A 14,150-nucleotide genomic window follows, 5' to 3' on the forward strand; every position below is an offset into this window, starting at 1 on the left:
GCCAGACTGAGACAATTTCAAGGCTGAGGAAACCTTTGCAGGTGTTTTGCATTAATTAGCTGACTAGATTGGGACACAAGGAGCCTACAATGTTGAATTCTGTCATGATATTCTAATTTTGTGAAATACTGGGTTTGGGGTTTTTTTTGTCTTTAATCCATAATCATCAAAATTGAAACAAATAAAGGCTTGAAATATTTCACTTTGTGTGTAGTGAACTAATATAACATACAAGTTTCACTTTTTGAAACAAATTATTGAAATAAATGGACTTTTCCTTGATATTCTAATTTTTTGGCACATACCTGTAAACCAAGTCATTGCTCTAAAATGTTTTGATTTGCATTTTGGGGACTTGCTTTTTTGTCGTACAAGTTCCACCGTGCTCAGGAAGAATTGGTACATTATACTGATAATATTATGCAACAAATATGAAAGTAGGATTGCATTCAGTAACAAGAATTTACTTTATTTAGCAAAAAAAGCCATTTGATGTGGTTAAACTGGAGGGTTGGCTGGGCCTCACTTGACATTGAAAATCTTGTTACTTTTGCCTAAGTCCTAGGAGCCCAGCTTGTTGTTGTCATGATTACGTAACCAGGTACAGGCTAATTTTCTAAAGAGGATTCACCTGCATGTAATGTTTAAAGAAGCAACTGTACTGTGGGAATGTGACAATGATGAAGGCCAGATGGCCAAACATTGTCCCCATGAGGGCATCAAGCCCCGAAAAGTCCCCACAATGTAACTGTAAACAGATTTATGTTCCCACAACATGAGTAGGACCAGGCCACCCAATACACACACACACACACACACACACACACACACACACTGGTAATATGTGCTCAGATGTGTATTTATTTGGCAGGGTGCATATGCACTATACAATATCTGCCTGGATGTGACTCACTGCCAGTACAGTTGTGACACACTTCCGATCTTGATTGCTCACAGTGAACATGCTGGTTTCTAACAATGCTGGCGTTATAACAACACTCATGTGAGCTGACTTAGCTTTGATCCACTCCTACCCCCTGTAGCCATGGAAATTTAAATCCCAAGAAGATGTGAAATGGAGAAAAATGTCAAATGGGAACAATTTGTAGTCGGTCCTACCTGAAGCATTTTACCACCTGTGACCCAGCAATGCTTTTTGTGTTTTATTTTATTTTATTTCTTTCATTTGGTTTTTTTCTTGTGTTCCAAGCTGAGATTTCTACCATCTCCATTTATCTTCCTGTGAATGATCTTCACTTTGACCTAAATATTGTAATCCTTAAGATTATCATGAAAAATGATTTATACTTTTTACAGTCTGCATTTTTTCAACAATATGCATTAAAGGTATGTGCGTTCAGCAGTTACCTTTTGACTGTATATGGTAGTTTTCACTGCTCTTATACTGATTCAGTTAACCTTCCTATCCCACCCACAAGGCATTCTGAGTTTGGTAATACATTGTTAGACAACATTGCTAATGGTCTTTTTAAAATTTTCTTTACTACAACAATGACGTGCAATGAATCCTCTCAACCCACTGTTTACGTGGGTAAACAAACAAGTTGGCCATCTTTCTGACATATCAGATGCTTAAGGAGTCTTTGCTTTTGTATTAAACCTATTTACTGTTACCCTGGTAACCAGTTCTGTTGCCAAATCAAGAGGGACTGAAATTTTAAGATTTTCAAATTTGAAATGTGAGTTGAAAATTTTTTAGAATTCTAACTAAACTGTAACTACATTAATACATTTCTATTGAAATAAACTTGTTAGTTACTAGTCACTAACTCTAACCCCTAATCCTAGCGCTTAATTACTGGAACTTTTTAAGATGGAAAATAATTCTACACAGTGGACACACATGCTCTTGGAAAATTATTAGCTGCTCATCCTGCCTTTGCTTCATTTATCCATCATAGAATCTGCTCTGTCTCTTCCTCCTCTGCTTCAATCTTCTTGTTCTCAGTAAACACTCTTACCTATTTTTCTTTTATTGTTGTTCTATTCTATCATACTCATTTATTCACTAGGCTCCATCAGCCCTGGCATGCTCCGAGGAGCTCAGCTGGAGAGGAGCAGAAGCCATTTTCTCCAACTAACCATCGCCATGCCTACGGTGAAGTAATTTAGTCTGTCTTCATGGGTGTTGCAGCATCTGCTCCACCTGGACCAAGTCCAGTGTATGCACTGTATGTGTGAGTGTAGGCACTTATTTGGCTATACATTGTCTATACATTGTGAGGACCACTTTGAGCTTTATACCATGGGAGTGAGCACATTTTGGGAAAACGAGGACGTTCAAAGGGCTGTTTGAGGGTAAAGTCTGGGTTTTTGGTTAGAACTAGCTTTAGGTTAGTGTTGGGTTATGCATTTATTTGTGCTAGCTAAGGTTATGGTTATGGGTTAGGGAATGCATTATGTCAGTGAGTGTCCTCTCAAAAACATCTGTACGAACGTGTCTGTGTGTGTGTGTATGTGTGCACCTGGTATTACTCACACTGTGGGTACCAGACCAATTTAAACACCCACATGTCCCCTAAAATGAGGGAAATACAACGTGTGTGTGTGTGTGTGTGTGTGTATGTATGTATAAATGATTAAATTCTGAAAGTGATGACTGTAATTTTACAAATATTAACACCTGCTTATAAACAAAGGCCAGCTCACATCATCTTACCACACATTTTACCTCTGATGTAGTTTTGTGTGTGTGTTTATTTAGATTAGGAATTATGAGGAGGACAGTGGCCAGTCTGTGTGGAGAGATGTGATTATACAGCAAGATATGAATTCAGCACATCTATGATTTACATAAACAGATGAACTGCTGTGTAGATGGTTCCAGCTGCCTGCAGAGATGAGCCAGTGTTGCGCTTTGGGTTGTCTTCCTTTGTTTTTTATGCAATTCTTTTTTCCCTAGAAGTAATTTGATTGTTCACCTTTCTCCTGTAGCCATACAGTACAAACAAATTCAGAAATCACCTCAACCATAATTATGAAATATTGAAAATACTGATTTCTGCCTGGATGTACAATATTTAAAATGAACAGTTACTTGCATTTGGCATGCACAAAATGTTATTTCTTGTGGCTTCAACCTTAAAATAGAGCCAGCTAATGATGGCCATGTCGGTGGCCCTGCAGGCAGCCCATGCAGCGACTTAGTGTACGGGGCGTGTATGTGTGTGTATGTGTTCATGAACATGTGCCTGAGTGTGCAGGTGTTCTTATAATTACAATACACATATTTTTGATATGTATGACATGTCTATTTTTGATCCTGTCACCCATTTCCTAAACTACCCACAAGCCTCCCCGAACGGTGATGGGTTAAACACATTCGGAAGAGTGCGAGTACATAGACATGCTTTAGATTTGTTCTAAAGGAGCAAACAATTCTCTTCAAATCTCAAATCCCTTCATCTTTTTGTGTGTGTTTATGTGTGCACACATGTAGCCAACACCAACTGTCCACACTGTTAATCCTGTACTGTTGGAAACATCAACCCAACAACAACTGAGCTCAGTTGGAAGCCCAAAAGAGATGCGGTTAATAGATATTTCTGACTCTCACTCTGTTCATCACTCCATGTTTTAAACCTTGTCTGCTGTATCCAGCTCAGATTGTACCTGCAGGTGTTGACCCTCTGATTCCTTAGTTCTCTGAAATATGGAAAAAAAGTGAGGAATGGCACAAAACATCTTGTTAGATAACTCTTATAAACTAAACAAACCTTGTTTGTTCAATGAACTCTTAGAGACCAAACCACCTACATACACAGGGTTTCTTTATGGTTCATTCGCTCTTATCCTTATTTATTCTCCTGGCCAAAGTTTTTCCAAAACCTTTTCTCATCTCATTAATTAACAGCAAACGTAAGATGTAGAGTAAGGGTTAAGTGTCTAGGCTAACAAAACTGAGGAGGGAGAAACAGGGGCAAAGCAAAAGTCCAAACAGAGATAAGAACTACAGTACTAAGGATCATGAACTAAGGATCAGGTGAAGACCTTTGGCAGACATCCAGGAGGCTGCAGAACTGAGGAGCATGAAACCCTGAGCAGACAGCCCAAAGGCTGGAGGCTTAATGAATTGATGAATTCAGGAGGGTGGCCACTGGACCAAATAGGAAGCAGAGGTCTTTCAGGCAGGCAGTGGCATTGCTCATGGTGGAGCCACTTGGGGGAAAAGGTCACAGGACTTAACAGGACGCACAGATCATTTAGGAGGGTGGTGACGTGGAAGTCATCAATGAAGGCGGAAACCATCTGGAGGAAAATTAGGGGGCCATGGTTGGAGGCAGGAGTGCTGTGAAGAGTGAACAGGAAGCAGGTGCTTGGAGAGGAATCCAGAGTATTCAGGTGACTCCAGAGCATGACCGATAGAATGATAAACAGGCAAGACAGCTGAGGAAACTGATTCAGGCACAGACTGGGTATTGGCAGAGGCTGACTCTTGAGCTGGAGTTGTGGCATCGGCAATGGAGGGTGACTGTGGATGAGGCTGAAAATCTGGTTAGCCAGGGGTCTGAGTCTCTGGTGCACAAAAGGACTAAGGGTTGAAAATGCTGGCAACTGGATGATCAGTGCAGCAGCAGCAGCAATGGCGGTAGGTTAATAAACAGTCGAAACCATCTTCTAAGTTAATGTACACCTCCTATGATTAATGATAGTCTGCAGGGTCCATGCCTGGTCAGACTCTACTGTCACATTTCACTTAAGAAACAGCAAGCTAAGGTGTAGGACCCATATGCAGACACTTATAGTTTACCTGTTGGTCTGTCTAACAGTTTAAGCACAAGGATCATCAGATGTTTACTAAGAGTCCAGGTTGACATAACTGAGCAGGGAGAAAACAAGAGTCCAAACAGAGGTCAAAGGTGTTCTCAGTCCAGGACCAGCAGTAAGTCCAGGGGAAGACTCTTAAGTCAGAAGAAGACATTGGAATGCAAAGGAAGGTGAAGAGCAAAATCACAAAGGCAAACAATGAGTGTGGAGGCTATGCTAAGCACTGCAGAGGATGTCACGCAGATTTTCAGGAATCATTAATGTAGCTTGTTTGTGAATGTGAATAACTCAAAAGAAAAAACTCCAGGTTAAAGGCAACATTCCTGTCTGCTCAGCTGACTTGTGATCCTTAGCGGGCAGGCAGGCAGTTGTAAACCAAAGCAGAAACAGTCAGTAAAGTAAGCACAGAACAATGGTAAGTCTTCTCTAATGATTAATTGGAAAGCAGCAGGAGAGGAAGGTGACATGACAAGTGGTCAGTAGAAACAGGAAACAGTGGAAACAACTAATGAACAAGTAAGGCAGTCTGAAAGAAGAGGGGAGGTGTTCCCCTAATAGAGAAGTGGCCTCTCAGTGAACCTGCTCTAAAAACTGTAAATAAATGTTTAATAAAAGGACCTGTCTGTCACCATGACAGAATCCCCTCTGCTTCAGATAACTGAAAAAAAAAACCTTGGCTGGCAGTTCAACTCTTTAACTGGCCTAGGGTGAAGTTGTGACTCCTTAAGTGTTCCTTTTGTTCTCCCAAGAGGCATATGTTCGCTGATTGAGGCACTATGGGTTGTGAGTCAGTACTCAAGCAGCAGCAGAACAGAAACCTTCCAGGCAGACTACAGGTGAAGATGTCATAGGTCATTCTCCACATAATTCAGATTTAACATTCTAATCCATTTTCTCAACACCAATTCCCCTATTGTTTCAGACCCAGTCATTCCTGCCTCTTCATGCGTTTTTTCCTTCCACATAAGATGCAAGGAGAAAATGTGAGGAGGAGGAGGTTATTAGAGACACGAGATGTCCTTTCCTTTAATCCTTCATCTAAAGCGTGGCGCATGTGGGTCCATAAATGACCTCCCTGAATGATGCTCTTGTGTATCCTGGCTCATGGCTCCTCCAGCAGCGCCGTCACTCCTCAGAGCAGACATAAAAGTCTCTCAGCCTATGTGCCTGCTCCCTTTAGAAATATTTGCCTTGCTAGCTGCTTTTCAAATATCTACCTTGTCTCTGCATTCTGCTTTTGAGTCCTCCTTGCTATATCAAAACTGTCACGGGAGAAAGTGGAAGCTGGGCCCTTCAACCATGACACCTGGACCTAGAGAGACACCCATTGAGAATCTGGGGAGATACTGTAGTTTGAGGATCTGCTCCATGACAGCACCTCTTGTGTCCTAATAGCAACTGATGAAGTCCTCAAGTCAGACATTTATCTATAGATAGATGTTGCTCATGATGAGTAGCGGTGGTACAGAGGACACTTTACAAACATTCTCTGCTGGGTCCTTCATGATCAGGTGTTGGACTCAAAGGCAAACCTTCCAAACCAGGACAGCTAGGGTTAAAGGCAACTCTGTGGTCAGGCAGTTTTTCACTTGTTAATGGACAAAGACAAAGATCCAAAGGGGCAAAACAGATTGTCACTTGGTCAAACCAGATACCGGCAGGAATGAACAGAACACACACTGATGGCTACTAGGCAACACAGACTATTTAGAAGTGGTATTTATATTTCCAGACTGAGCAGAGCTGAACACACCCACACAGTACAACCTCAAACATCACATGAAAATCTTTTGTACCCTCACTACAGTATGTACACATGCTTATATCCTGGTGTTCCTTTGTAAATGTCCTGTGTGCATTGCTTTGTCTTCTATGTATATTAACATCTTGTTTTATGTTGAAGTAAAATAAATAAATATACATAGTTTTGCTTCATCAATAAAACATAAATTAAATTGTAATTGTGGCATGTGAAGGTGTTAGTATTTATAATTACCTTTTGGAAGATGCTACCATTCGTAAACGGTTAGCTGAGCTGAAAATATTTCTGTTCTTGATTAAGGAATCTTCACCCTCTCTTCCTGCAGATCACTTCAAGTTTGGAAAGAGTTTTAGGCTATGTTGTACACCCACATATGTTCAAGTCAGGGGACTGTGAGGGCTGTTCAAAAAGCTTCACTTTGTATTTCTTGAAGTAGTTCATTTTGAGGTCTGCTTTGGATCACTGACTTTTTGTAGAAGCCAGCCTCTTATCAGTTGCACTTTCTTGACTGACTTCGTGACATCTGCACCCAGAATTTGTCAGTATTTAGTGGCGTCTATTTTTTATTCTATCACTGCACTGTTTTCTGTGCCACTGGCTGCCACACAGCTCCAAGGCAGATTGTCTGGTTGCTGCAGGGGTTGTATTTATTTCTTTGCCACTTAGAAAATGAACAAAATGTAATTTGCCCAAACTATGGAAACCAGAGGAAGTAGAAGGACTCTTGATGTTGTGACTCAATTAATAACATTTTTATGTTTAAATATGCTGTCAGTTTGTAGCCCTTTGTTTGTATAGTAACTCTGCTGTTTGCTAAATTTACACCAGTCTAATTTGCTGCTCTTGTCAGTTTTTGGTAATATCTTCTTTAAACATGAGCATCAAAGGTCTAGGTGTCAATTTGTCTTTTGTGCTAACCTTCAAATTTTTGTTTTGTCTTTGCTGTGTTTTTATGCTAAATTGCATGAATTATTGATCCTTGATATTCAGTTTAGATATTGTGTATATTTTATTGCAGATCTTGTTTGTTGAGCTATTTCTTAAATGTCTCTCTAAAGCTTACAGCTCCTCCCCATTTTCATGCCTGTCTCCCACCTCTTCCACCCCTCAGACCCACTGACTCACCTTTCTGCTCCGCCATAATTCCTGTCACCATAGCCACAGTAACTGCATGGATCAGGGGGGACAGCAGCTGTCACATGTAATTGAAAAGAGAGTTATACCCTGTGTGTTTGTGTTTGTGTGTAGTGTGCGTGAGTTTGTGAAAGCACCACCAAGCAAATCTTCTCTGATTTTAACGCCACTTTCCCCCTGCACCGTTTTCCTTCTCCACTCTCTCCAGCTACCATAAGCTTGCATCTTTCATCCCTCCATCCTTCATCAGTCATAGATATAGTATCTCCTCTACACCGTCACCTCCCACCTGTTTCTATCCTAACTGTTTCAAGTCCAATCTGGCATACTGTCCCCCCTTCTCCATTCTCCCATTCTCCCCTTCTCTTTGCTTCCCTTCATCTGTTATTTCATAAGTCTTGCTCTATCACTCAATTCATTTTGGTTTGTCTCTCCTCCATTGCTGGACGCATCTACTCCATTATTCTCTTATGGTATCTATACTCCTCTTCTTTCATGTCCTGTCTTCACCTCTGCTTCCTTCTTCCATCTTCCTCTCTTTCTATTATACTTTCTCATTTTACAGTTACTCCTCCTTTCCTCCCTCCCTCTTGCCCTGCCTCCTTTCCTAGCTGCTGTGATATGATAACCCCCCCCTGTCATGGACGCCCAGTTTCTCTGTCATCTGGTATGACAGATAGCACCTTTAGCCTTGGGCTGGGGGCCTTATGACAGATGGACTAAGCTCACCAGCTATAGCCAATCCCTGCTGTCAAAATACATGCACACACAGACCCGCACACACACATACAAAGATGGTATATAGTGGTGTAGTATATATCACCTTTGCTGTTACTCCTGTTCCCCACACACCCTCTAGGTGCACTCACAGTGTCAATTTGGGTGATTTAATTGGTGGATTTAGTGTCCTGATCAAGGTAAAAGACTGTCAAAGAAAAAAATGAATGGTGCATCATATGAGAATGAAGCAAGGGTGGAAGGGGAGTAGGCCAGAGTTTTCAAAATGACAATTATTTTTGCCTTTGTTTGGACCTGAGAAACCACTATGGATAGGAATATTCTAGAGGAGGTGGAAAATTGAAGGACAAAAGAGAAAAATGAGGTTAGGCAAAGTTAAAAAATAAAAGTGGAAGACAAACAGTCAACAAGAAAGAGAGGGAGACAGCTGAGAAAAAAGAACGTCAGATTTATATCATTCCGACCCCACACCTCCCTCATCTCTTGCTTCTTCTTCTTTTTTGTGACAGCCAAATAAAATAAGGCACTAGCCCTGTTTGATGGAAGAGACTAGATGAAGGATGGAGCTCAAGGATAACATGGTGAAAATTAAGGATTTGTTCACACAAACAACTTGTCAATTGCTTTAAAACCGCAATAGTGACTTGCACAGAGGCAATGAAAGTGCTCTTGCCGTATTTCTAGACTCTGAGAGACACCAGACTCTCAGCATCTATCAAGAAACCCGCCCCACAAATGAAGCATTCATACATGTCCTCAGATGGACCAGAGACAAAAATACACCTTGCTTTTTCAAACTTTTCAAACAGAAAGTTAGGTGAGGTTCAGTTTTAAGACCAATGAGAAGAAACCAGAGGTTGGGCTCAAAATGTTGATGAAGCGTGGATTTCCTGTATAATTTCATCATTGTGGTTAGATGGCTTAATGTAGGAGCCACAGCGAGGCAGCTGAGTGACAGTTGCCATTTAACTTGTTAAAGCTGAGGCACACATACAGCTATCTGTCTCAAGGAAGTCTAATTCACTTACATCTTTGCTCAAATTAGTTCATTAAAGTCAAAGTGAAATTTCACTTTTTGCAATTTTTGTGTAAGAAAATATAAACTATGATGATATATCAGGCTGCACAGTTTTTCCATTTTTCAAAAGATAAAATGTTTTTGAATAAAATGCCACTCAAACTGGCAAATCAAAGCATATGGGAAGGCTTGTTTTATTAAGTTTGTGTTTCACTCTAAATTCCAAAGATAGTTTTATGTGCATTCCAGGAATGGCAGTGTTAGTGGCCAATATACATAGCTATTCTAAAGGATAATTAGCAGGCTTCTCTGAACTCTTGACCCCAAGGAGCAGCCCCTTTGTTGTTAGCTTGAGGCATGCTAGCCACCAGCCTTTTCCCAAGCCAGAATGCCTCTTCTCCAGTCCTTTCCTTTCGGCTAGCACACAATGTGCTAATCACAGCCTGTTTGTCACCCAGCTTTTCCCATGACTAGCATCGGGTCTTCTGGCTGTTCTCCTGTCTCCCAGTCAGCTAGCATAAGGCTTGTAAGCTGCCCTTCAGCCTCCCAGTAGGCCTAGTGCTAGGCCTGCTAGCTACCCACTAGTCTCCTGGTTGGTTTGCATCAGCCCACTAGCTGTCACTTATCTTCCTGTTCAGCTAACATTGATCCCTCTAAGCTGCTCTTCAACCCCCCATTCGAGTACCATTGGGTAGCCACTCTCCAGCCTCTTAGAAAGTGAGCACTGGGCTCACTAACCACCTGGATGTGCTACTCTCCAGTTTGTTTACCCAGTCTGCTTCTCCATTGGCTAACCCCGGACCTGCTGTTCAGCCTCCCAGTCATCAATCCTGGGGACACCCCTTTCTGTTTCAGGAAACTTGTCTTGCCATTCTTGTAAGGTATTTAGGGGTTGGAGGCCCCAGAAAGAAGTGTGGGTCCTCTCGATGTCAGCCTTTTCAGTTGCCCAGCAACACAGAGCCTCAGCTGCCTAGCACCAGAGTTTCAGCTGCTCAGTACAGTGACAGGCAACCAGCCCATCCATAAGTCAACAGTCTCTGCCAACATTCCCTCTCACTAGCCTTTAGTTTCTTGGGTCCATAACTCCATAATTGTCTGGTTTTGTTCAGCAACCAAACAGGACAGGAACAGACTACAGAAGAACAGTCAGGACTACAGAAAGAATCACTGGTGCCATCCTGCCCCCCATGGAGGACCTGTACACCTCACGGGTCAAGAGGAGGGCAGAGAAGATTTCTGCAGACTTCTCACATCCTGAACATAAACTGTTTGAACTCCTTCCCTCTGGATGATGCTACAGGTCACTGTACGCCAAAAGTACCAGACACCAAGACAGTTTCTTCCCCAAGGCCATCACTCTGATGAACACTTAATCCACGCTGTATGACAGGACTGTGCCCACACCACAGATCAGTAAACTGTAATTATAACTATTGTATATATCATTCTGGAAGCTTTTCTGCCAGCCTCCTATTTCTCACATTCTTTCTCTGATTGCACATTTTTCCTATTTGTATACACGGTGTTATTTATTTTACTTTATTTTTTTTTTGTCTTACAAAGCACATTGAGAGCCTCTGCACCAGTCAAATTCCTTGCATGTCTAATCATGCTTGTCCGGTAAAGACTTTGATTCTGATTCTGATTGATGAAAACTATCTGTCCAAATAAGGGCACTGGTACCTGTCAGAGTGTGGGGTATATTAGGCAGCAAGCGAACATTCTTTCCTCAAAGTTGATGTGTTGGAAGCAGGAAAAACAGACAAGTGTAAGGATCTAAGTGACTTTGACAAGAGCCAAACTGTGATGGCTGACAACTGGGTCAGAGTATCTCCTACACTGCAGGTCTTGTTGGGTGTTCCCACTCTGCAGTAGTTAGTACCTACTGTACCAAGGTGTTCCCACTCTGCAGTGGTTAGTACCTACCAACAGTGGTCTAAAGAAGGACAGACAGTGAATCAGCAACAGGTTCATAGACGCCCAAGGCTCATGATGAGGTTCATCTACTGTAGAATAAACTTTTAATTTTTCATCTTTTTCAAATGATTAAATTTTATTTAAATCTTTGTTAAAATGGTTGAAAATGAGAACTACTGTACATTGGTCTCTATGAAGAAAAATATTCAACAGCTGTAGTGGTGATATCACACCTAGAGTGGTGAGGCTGTTGAATTTGTCTAAAAAATTATCTCTAACTTGTCATCATGACCACAATTTTCACTCCTTTTACATAAGTGTTTCACTGAATTGTAGACAAATCGGTGCTTGTCCTGATAGCAAAATTATGGAAGCAAATTGATTCACAGAAGATGCACAGTGAGCTGCTGAGTGACACGAGTGCCAACCAACAGCCACATTAGGCAGATGGTCATAATGTTTTGGCTGATTGGCCAAAATGTATACATTAATTTCTTAAAATTAAAATAACTTTATTTTCAGTTTGACTTTATATCTTTATGGTTCATTCATCTAAGCTGACAACACCACCAAGGTGGAATTAATATTTTTGCCTATGTTTGTTGATTGGTTTGTTCACAGCATAACTCAAAAAGTAATAAGTGAATTCTGATGAAATTTTTGGGAGGCGAGAGGTATGGTATGGCCCATGGAACAATCCATTAGATTCTGGTTCTGACCCAGATCATCATCTGGATCCAAGTATTTTTTTAAAGGATTTTTCATCATTGTGAGTGCTGGAAAGGCTGTTGACTGTATATGAGAGGCCCCTTGTGGTGAAAGTGTGCCGCTGCACTGCTGAGCACTTGGAGTAAAGATGAGTGGAGCTGATAAGTGTAGCGGGAGGCACTTTGGAAAATGGACTCTAAAGTGGACTTAAATGCAGCCAAATGCTGTGAGTTGTGGTTGTCTAGGACTGTAAGTACACATTGTTATTTCTGTCTGCATGGAACATTTATTTTTGTGGCATTTTCGTGGCATTTAGTAATCGCTCACATCTATTGTTTTTCTTGAATAACTTTCAAACTAATAATGATATTAGTGTGAATCCAAATGCTTGGAATATGTTTTTATGGTAAACGAATCATATTGTGCGGGTCAAACTATCATGGGAATATTGCTTTTAGTTGTAATGGCATTATGGGGAAACTGAGTTGCTTAGCTGAGGTCTGCACTCCCTGAGTGCTGTAGTTCATTTTTTCTTTCAAAACATTATCTTTTCTTTGTCTTTCTTTGTTTTCAGGGAATCTTTATCCACCTGTCATTTATTCCATGCATGTTCTTAGTTTTTTTTTTTTACCTGGCATTTCGTCTTCTGATCAGCCTCATTTGCTGTTTCCATCTCAATCCAATTTCACCTCCATCTAGGCATTCTCATTCTCCTTACAATTTTCCCTTCTTATGCGCCTCCCCTTGGTGCTTGTCTCACTTTTCTGTGCAGATTCACTTGGTGTATTTCTTCTCAGCTGCCCCAAAGACAAGTAGCTGTTTATCAAATACCCTGGCAAAACTAGGGAATTAATCTTGGGCCCTTATCCTTCTTGCAGAGAGAGTGAGTGAGTGAGAGAACAAGGAGGAGGGTTCTGGGGGTAAAGAAGCAAAACATCCTTCAGCTTTTAATTCTGTGAATTGGATTAATGCAGAACTGTGCGGGTGTCATTTAGGGCATGTACCTGTGAGCGTGTCTCTGCAAGCGCATGTATGTAGATGAACATGGTTGCATCATGTTAAACCGGCCTATTTATTATCAACAACTCATTCAGAATTTTACCTCTCTCCTATTCTCCTCCTTCTAATCCCCCCTGCTCTCTTCATCTCTCATCTAGTATTTGGCCTGTTTTCAAACAGCTGCAGGCCCCAATGAAATTAGACTGAGTGCAGTGTAATGAGGAGCATGCCAGAGAGAGCTATGATATTGAATGTCATGCACACACTTCCATGTACACACAAACACACACACATATACACAGTTGCCATGCACAAATCAGCACTCAGCAAACTCTCAAAGAGCTACATCATATCACAGACAGGACACATGGAAGTTTTGGGAATATGACAAAAGCTTGTTTGTCCCTTCACTGTGTTCCCTCAAACAGAAACACACTGATTGTAGAAAAGAAGCTGTGCACCTAAATAGACGCTCCATTTAACTGACTGACAAAGGGAATCCAGGTGAAAGGCCTGTTCCAGTATTGATTTTCTCACTTTAATCTACATCAAATCCAAATCACCAGCTTAATTAAAGTCAAGATTGATAAAGATGAACAGCTGGAAGGAGGTTCATAATGAATTCTGAAGTACTGAAAACAACTGAAAGATGATTTCCGCTAAAATGGGCAAGTTTAATATAAATAAGTGTTTGAATTCTTACAGCTGAATAAATTGCATGTCAAAAAATCTAAATGAATTAATGCTGTATGATCAGGGCACTGCTCATATCATAAAACAACAATGGCTTTAACAGGGAGGGACAAATAAAAAAAAGCTGACAGACGGGGGACAAAGAAGTAATAAGATTCAAAGCAACATGATGGAAAAGGGTAGAAAGCACTCAATGAGGGAGAAACTTAGGAATGGAAGATGAGAAACAGGCTTAGAAAAAGATAAATGGAGAGGACAGTGAAGCAAGCAGATGGACACGCAGAAGGAAATTTTAGGTAGATGGAGAAGATTGGGAAGGAAAGCAGAGGGGAGAGACATGGCAAAGATGGATGGGGAGCAAAGGCAGAGGTTGGCTTAAAGGTTAGAGGGAAA

At 41.1% G+C, this 14,150-nt stretch overlaps 1 long non-coding RNA gene across 1 annotated transcript in view; it reads left to right on the forward strand.

Annotated features, from left to right (window-relative positions):
- The first annotated feature begins 2,033 nt into the window (after positions 1–2,033).
- The window catches only part of LOC109957978 (uncharacterized), a 16,585-nt gene continuing 4,468 nt past the window's right edge, over positions 2,034–14,150 (forward strand). The window contains exon 1 of the long non-coding RNA XR_002274618.1: positions 2,034–2,119. This is a non-coding gene — a long non-coding RNA (uncharacterized LOC109957978). The remainder of the gene's footprint in view (positions 2,120–14,150) is intronic.

Source organism: Monopterus albus, unplaced genomic scaffold (assembly GCF_001952655.1).
Source record: "Monopterus albus unplaced genomic scaffold, M_albus_1.0 scaffold29.1, whole genome shotgun sequence".
Lineage (NCBI taxonomy): Eukaryota > Metazoa > Chordata > Actinopteri > Synbranchiformes > Synbranchidae > Monopterus > Monopterus albus.